Source organism: Geotrypetes seraphini, chromosome 18 (assembly GCF_902459505.1).
Source record: "Geotrypetes seraphini chromosome 18, aGeoSer1.1, whole genome shotgun sequence".
NCBI lineage: Eukaryota > Metazoa > Chordata > Amphibia > Gymnophiona > Dermophiidae > Geotrypetes > Geotrypetes seraphini.
In genome coordinates this window covers 27,916,141-27,924,199 of record NC_047101.1, presented here as the reverse complement: position 1 = coordinate 27,924,199, position 8,059 = coordinate 27,916,141, and the positions used below count along the sequence as shown (strand labels likewise).

The 8,059-nt window shown below is 41.5% G+C and overlaps 1 long non-coding RNA gene across 2 annotated transcripts in view; it reads right to left on the bottom strand.

The window, feature by feature from the left end:
* Positions 1 to 357: 357 nt before the first annotated feature.
* The window catches only part of LOC117351778, a 94,178-nt gene continuing 86,476 nt past the window's right edge, over positions 358 to 8,059 (bottom strand). For both annotated transcript variants that reach the window (XR_004537510.1, XR_004537509.1), the window contains exon 4: positions 358 to 1,436. This is a non-coding gene — a long non-coding RNA (uncharacterized LOC117351778). The remainder of the gene's footprint in view (positions 1,437 to 8,059) is intronic.

The following is an 8,059-nucleotide window of genomic DNA, read 5'->3' as shown; positions in this document are numbered from 1 at the left end:
GTTTTGTTTGCTTGTTGTGTACCCGTACTGCAGAGTTTGTTGGTTTTCCCTTGCTTTGCCCTAGGTTTCAAAGCTGTGCCTTTCCAAAATTTGACATATTCCAATTAATACATTCAAAGTAAAATACTTTTTTTCTATCTTTGCTAAGTATTTTATTTTTTCCATTCACTTTGGTTCCAGTGTTTCTGTTCTGCTTTCCTCTGTTTTTTTCTTGTTTTTACAGGGTATCTGTTCATTTGACATTTCTTCTCTCTCGTGTCCACTAAAAAAAAAAAAAGAGAAAACTAAAAGAATGCCAAAAAGCACAGAAAGAAAATAAAGAGGCCAGTGGGAAACACCAGGCAAATGAATATGGGATACAAGAAAAACAGTTCTTTATTGTAGGAATACACAGAAGGGACTCAACACAGGCCATGTTTTGGCCGATGCCTTCATCAGGAGTCCATAGAACACTAAATAAAAAGGAGACCAATATGACCATATGACAATAAAATAATGTAATAAAATTAACAAAACAATAATAATTGATGAATAAAAATGACATTTAAAAGTGACTAAGGGGCTCATTTTGAAAAGAGTCCAAATTGCCATTTTTGAAAGATTTTTTAGACAGTTTTCTATGTGGTTTGTCTGCAGTATGTCTGTATATAAAGGGGACGGACATGTTGGGTAGTGTTTTGGGTGGGATTAGGGCAGATTTATGATTTGGATGTTTTTCTGAAATATTGGTAAGACACCAAAATATAAGTTGGGCGTGCCCTAGGACATTGCAGAAAATTTAACTCCCTAGACGCCACCAAAAATATATAAAACTAAAATCAAAATTTTTAAGATAAGAAGCACCCTCAGCGTGAATTTGAAAGCTTTAAAGAGCAACTCAAAGAGCAGCTTTAGAGCTTAAATAGCAGAGCCAGCAAACACTGAGCAGAGATTACCATTCACTGCCAGCCGCACACCATCATCTGGGTGCTCCTGTGTGCTTTAAAGTGCAAGTCGAGTGCAAACAATGTGCAATAAATAAATATATCTAAAAGTGGAAGACAAAAAGTTCACTGTCCTGCAATGCCCTGAATGCCTAACCCACTGAACTGAACAGAGAATGAAAAAATGAGTCACTTGTCCCTCCAGTTACTTAGCTGAATAAAGGTGCTGTAGTCAAATAGTAGCAAGGAAAGTCCAGCTTTTTTTGGGTCAAAGACCAAAGTTAAGGTGCAGTCCTCTTTCAACATGGCTCGACCCAGCAGTGTTTCAGGGCAATAGCCCCTTTCTCAGGAACCGAACAGGCCAACATGACTGTAGGTCAGAGTGATTTCGGGCAGGCAAGGCAAAAAGGGGGAGGAACCGGAGACACAGCAACAGCTTTAAATTCTCAGGCAATTAGCAGCATAATCACATTAGAGTTTACAACAGCATTCCCCTAGCAGGGAAAGGAGAGCCTGGAGAGAAGAAACAACGGAACATTGCAGAAAACATCCAGAGCAAAATTTGTTTAAATAACAAATAAGTGCAAAAAAAGTGGCCAAACTGAACATATGACCACTAGAGGCATGACCCCTTATTCTCCCAGTGGTCATTGACCCCCTCCCACCCACCAAAGATAAGAATAAAACAATACATACCAGCCTGTATGATAACTTCAGATGTTATGGCCAATCCTGTTAGAGCAGCAAGGTCGGTGGTTTGAGAAGGGCCATTTTCTCTACTGGAATTTTGGACATTTTTCCAAAATATCCAAAATTAGATTTAGATGCCACATTGAAAATGCCCCTCCACACATGGCACATGATAGACAATGTACTTGTGCAACACTTAATAATTACGGTACATTAAAATACTCTCCTTCATGTCCACCATCCATTTTCCATCATGCATCTGCATTTCTATTTGACCTGTTTAGCATTTCTCTTCTGTATCCCAGTGCATATCCTATCGCTCCCCCCCTTGTTCAGTATCTGTCCTCTCAATTTCCCCATTCCTCTATGTAAATGCATTACAAGGAGCTCATTAGTATTCTAATGAGCTTTCCTTGTGATGCATGAAAAGGAATTCCCCCCCTTTTATGGTGCAAAAATTTATAGTTGTGCGTGTGTTGTTCCTAAGTCCCTCAAGCCCCTCCCCCATGCCCCTGATAACTCCTCCCATCATGTCCCCACTCAAACCCCCCTCCCCCTGGTGGTCTAGTTACTGGACTGGACTCCCAACTCAAGAACCTTCCCTCTCCACCTGGCCAAAGATAGCCCCACCCATCCCCCTTCCCACCAAGACTCCGCCCAAAATCCTGGTAATCTAGTGGGCTGGGTCAAGTGAGAACCCTCCATCTCAAGGACCCTCTCCCCACCTGCCAATATGGGCTGGGAGCCCCATGATCCCCCGTACCTGATTTGAAAAGTGGCAGGAGGGATGCCCACTTCCTCCTGCCTTTTCAAAATGGTGTAGCCCAGCCCCTGCCCTGTGCATTCTGGGATGAACTGGAAGAGGCCTAAGTACCATATAAGGAGTTTTCTCCTTATATGGTATTTAGGTCCCCCCCAGTGCAATCCAAGGATATGCTAGGCAGGGACCGGGCCATCATTTTGAAGAGGTAGGCCTTAAGGTGGAAGGAAGTGGTCATCCCTCCTGCCTCTCTTCAAAACAGGTATGGGGTCATCGGGTCTGACCTGACCCAGCCTACTAGACCACCAGTTTGTTTTTTTTGGGGGGTAGGGGTGCCCAGGGGGGATAGGGGCTACCTTCGGAGGGCTGGGGGTGGGTGGAATTGGGGCAATTTTGGGGGTTGCTGATTCATGTCTTCCCCTGCAGAGGAGAAGAATGGTGGCTGCAGGCAGGGGGAAGAGCTGTGCCTAGTGATTGCTCTTCTGTGCAGGTGTCTGTCACAGTTCGTTCCCTATTTTATGGGACTATTTCGAACAAATAGCATGCATATGATTTACATGCTATTTATTTGTGCATAGCCCTGTAAAAGAAAATCACTACCACCATGGTAATTTTTACTATGGTGTCAAAGCATTATGCATCGGCCTCTCAGTGTCCTGATCTCCCCATTCCCCTTCTGTTTCTTTATCTTCCTCCTTTTAAGCATTGTTCCTCTATATCTCTATCTCCTGCACCCTTTTTCAGAATTGCTCCTCTATAGTATCTTTAAGAAAGAACTAAAAATCACCTTGTTTAAGAAATTTATAACCTAACCAGACTTCTCCCCTAAAATCGTGGCCTCCTCCCATCCCAAGGAGTCCGTCTACCCCTTCTGCCAAAATTTCTACCTCTAATTGTTACCAGTTTTCCCACAGGTGCCCGTCCTTCGTTCAAATGTACCAAGTTAACAACTTACTTCTCATCAACATCTTATGTTACCTTTCTCACCTTTGCAGTCTTGCACCTTTGTAACTCAAAGCGCAATCTCCTTTCTCTTTCTCCTACTAATGCTCTGAATACCGTCGACTGTATAATGCTACTCATTGTGAAACCGTGTAATACACAGACCATGTAACTCTCCTGTTACTATCACTAGATGTTCAATGCTATATTCTGTAATTCGCTGTCTGTACAGTTTCTCTTCATTGTAAACCGCCTAGAAGTCGCAAGATTGTTGGCGGTATATAAGAATAAAGTTATTATTATTATTATTATGTCCCTATCTAACCTCCTTTCAGTATTGCTTCCCCTTTGTCCCTATCGCTCCCTTTCAGCACTGTCCCTTGGCATCTCTGTCCTTACAGTTCTACCTGCCCCTTCTCTTTATCCATGGTTATTTTTATGTCCAGCTTCTTCCCTCTCTCTTCCATTATTACTGAACCCTGTAGCCAGCACACAACAGAAATACAAAATTTAAAACAACATATTATTTTAATTCTGAAAGTTTAAAATGCAAGGTAAAATGATTTTTAATTTCAATATCACTTGTATCACCCCTGCTTGAAACACTATGCACTACTGGGGAAGAAAGAAGGCTAATTAAAAGCTGGTACCAGAATTGTCGTACTGGGTTTTAAGAAAAACATTTGTAACCTTGTTAGCACTTTAACTGAGATATGAGGGTTTTTTTAAAATTGTTTACTGCTGGTAAAGTTGCTCCTGAGCCCAGAACCAGCCTTGGCAGTAGTAGTGATAAAGTCTGTAGGAAAGGAAAGAGCCTGAAGTTCTAAATCAGGGATCTCAAAGTCTCTCCTTGAGGGCCGCAATCCAGTTGAGTTTTCAGGATTTCCCCAATGAATATGCATTGAAAGCAGTGCATGCACTTAGATCTCATGCATATTCATTGGGGAAATCCTGAAAACCTGACTGGGTTGCGGTCCTCAAAGAGGGACTTTGAGATCCCTGTAAGAGGAACCTGTCTCATCACCCACAATTCTGCCTAGACTACCTCAGCTCCTACACTTGGAGGAGGCTATTGGCATGCTAACATGTTGATTTATTTTGGCCTAATAGGGTTTAAGCCCTGGAGTGGATTCATTCTGCCATAGCACGCAGCTCTATAGCTGAGACATGAGGGCTGAACTTATCCCTTAAAGATTTTAATAACTATACTAAACATACAAGTTGGAATTGTATCTTATTAGGAGAATAAGTGCTTAGGAATAATATCAGGTTAAGACATACATTCTTTTCAGTAAGATTCCTATACAGATATTTCATTGACAGTAGATAATAGTAGGGTTCTCCATCAGTGATCCGAGGAATAACTTTACAGTGACTGCTTTCACAAACTAGTCATTACATGAATTACAGTAACAGCTGGTTTTAAGGGGCAATAAATTGCAAAGGACTAAGGATAAACTGTCATGGGATGGAGTCACCCAGAATTGGATGGTGCATTTCTTCATAACCATTGTGGATCTCTCTGAAGAACAACAGCACATTGATTGAGTCATGTTACCAAACTAATGGCCAGATCCTTCTTTGTGAACTTCAGTCTCAATGCATTCTGGATATGAGGAATGCAAAGAAATGGAACTGAAATAACGAGTCACAATCTGAAATCTTAGTTCAGCAGGGCTTTTGGTTGGCATCCCTCACACAAGTAATGGAAACTATCTTCTACTGTAGTGCTGCATCATTCCATCCAACCTTATCATAGCAAAATGGTTATGAACTTTTAAGTCTCATATTCAAAGTTCCAGCCAGTGAATATTACTTGGCTTAGTCATAATTTTTCAGATTGTGTAGGGATAGTATTGGACTGAAAATCTGACTGAATGATATAGAACAATCCAAATAATAGAAATCCAGATTTGGGGCAAAATGAGGATGTACTGAAGGTATTTGGGAGGCTATGCTTAAGCTAAGTGCTTTTTATTACATGCTATTTTTAAACAACATTACAAGTTAAAAGCTACTTTATGCAAAATTGAGATACATTTAAGAGAAATTAGGAATCAGATGATTTGTCAGTTATGAAAAGGTTTTCCTAAGCTAACTGGACGAGACTGATCCATTTAAAAATAAACTGAAAAGTGGTGGGGTACTTATGTTTGTTACTAGGTGCTGACATCTACACTCATTTAATATAACCGTAGAGTGGCATAATAAAAAAAGTCTAAGTCCATTTTGAGCCTAAGGTGCTAGTCGCTCAAAGTTGGCAGCGTCTAAAGTCCATTCTTGAAAAATACGTACAAAATATTTTTTTTCGAGAATCGTCTACTTCTACGTCCAGCTGTTTGATCATCCAGACTGCTAAGTCGCCTATTTTTATACCCCATTCTCATCCAAAAATTTGTCCAAGTCAAAAACGCCTAGAACAAGACATTTTGGACGTGGGAGGGGTCAGCAAAGTGATGGACTGGACACCCAGACATGGCAACATAGTGGGGCACCTTACAGGGCACTGCTGCAAATTTCACAAAAAGGGTGTCACATAAACATCTCACCACATTCCCTTTAGGTCATGGTGAACCCCCTAAAACACCCCACAAAACCTACTAGACCCACCTGTCTACCAAACCAATAGTCCTTATGGCTGTAGGTGCCACCTATATGGCAGTACAATAGGGTTTTAGAGGGTGCACATTTTTCACCATGAATGCAGTGGTTAGAGTGGCTTATGGGCCTGGGTCCTACTCTCTATGGTTCACTAGCCCACCCCTCAGACTACTTAAGCCACCTCTGTGAAGCTCTACTAGGCTTTCCTATGCCAGGTGCTAATGTTCTGGAAGCAGGTATGTACGTTTTTATTCCAATTTTTATGGCAGTGGGGGGGAGGGGGGGTCAGTGATCACTGGGGGAGTGTGTGGAGGTCTGTACTTTGTGTCTAAAGTGGTTATCTGGGCATTTAGACCTGTTTTTAGATCGCCTAAGTCACTATGTATAAGTTCCGTCTAGGCAGTCTCGTTAAACTTTCAGTTATACTTGCAGTACGACTAAGTCTAGGTCAGCCCACGTCCCACCCAAAATCCCACCCTTACCACTACCCCTAAAATGCCCCTTTCAGCTCTAAAAAGGCCTAGGCTGTTTTTAGATACGCATAAAACCTGTTTCGATTATCGGCACTTGGACGACCTGTCTTTAAGGTCATCTAAGTGCTGATTTAGGCAAGATTTTAGACACATTTCTGTTTCGATTATGAGCCCCGTAGCATATTATGTTAAGGAGGGCATCAAATCAAACAGTCTAAAAATGCTACAGGAGCAGAAACACACCTTGGAATCCCTATGGGTAGAAATTCCATGTGTAAGGGGGAAAAGGATAGTGATAAGAGTGTACTACCGTCCATCTGACCAGGATGAACAGACAGATGCTGAAGTGTCATCAGAAATTAGGGAGGCTAACAAATTGAGTAACACAGTAATAATGGGTGAGTTCAACTACCCCGATACTGACTGGGTAAATGTATCATCAGGACATATTAGGGAGATAAAATTCCATGATGAAATCGAGGACTGCTTTATGGAGCAGCTGGTTCAGGAACCAATAAAAGGTGAAGCAATTCTAGATTTAGTTCTTCGTGGAGTACATGAATTGGTGAGGGAGATGATGATACTGGGGCCACTTGATAACAGTCATCAGATTTGATTTAAGCCCTGGAATAAGTTTACACAGGAAATCCAATACAACTGCACTTAACTTAAAAAAAGAGACTATGATAATATGAGGAGAATGGTAAAAAATGAAACTTAAAGGCGCAGCTACAAAGGTTAAAAATATAATAATAATAATAACTTTATTTTTCTATACACACCAGGCATGGATGTTATTTAAAAATTCCATTACGGAAGCACAGAATAGATATAGTCCCTGTATTTAAAAAGGAGGAAGGAAGCTTATTGGGAATTTTCTTTTCTATTCTAATATGCTGCTGATATTGCTGATAGACAGCGTGCTGGTTTGTTTTTGTACCACAAATTTGACCGAGCCCTGTGGCACTCCACTGGCCACTTCCGACGTTTTGAGGGAATACCGTTTACCATTACTCTTTGAAGTCTGCCGCTAAGCCAGTCTTGTACCCAAGCTGTTAGTGTGTCTCCTAGTCCTAGCGAGTTCATCTTGTTCAATAACCTGCAGTGTGGAACGCTGTCGAAAGCCTTACTGAAATCTAAATATACTATGTCCAGGGACTCACCCCCATCCAGTTTTTTTGTTACCCAGTCAAAGAAGCTTATCAGATTGGATTGACAGGACCTTCCCTTTGTAAAGCCATGCTGGTGGGGGGTCCCTTAATCTTTCATCATCCAGAAACGTGTCTAGTCTGTTCTTAATCAACTTTTCCATGAGTTTACTCACTAGTGATGTGAGACTCACCGGTCTATAGCTTTCGGCTTCTGACCTGCATCTCTTTTTGTGGAGCGGAATAATGTTGGCAGTTTTCTAGTCCAGGGGAACTCTTCCCTTGCTTAAGGAAAGATTGAAAAGCCCAACTAATGGTTCTGCTAAGACATCACTCAATTCACGAAGTACTCTAGGGTGTAGATTGTCCGGGCCCATAGCTTTGTTTACTTTTAATTTTGATAGCTCTTGGTAGACTTCGCTTGCAGTAAATTCCATGTCCCGGAATGGGTCCTCCGAACTATCCTTTGTCTGTATCTGAGGACCGGATCCTGGTTCTTCACAGGTGAAGACTGAGCAGAAG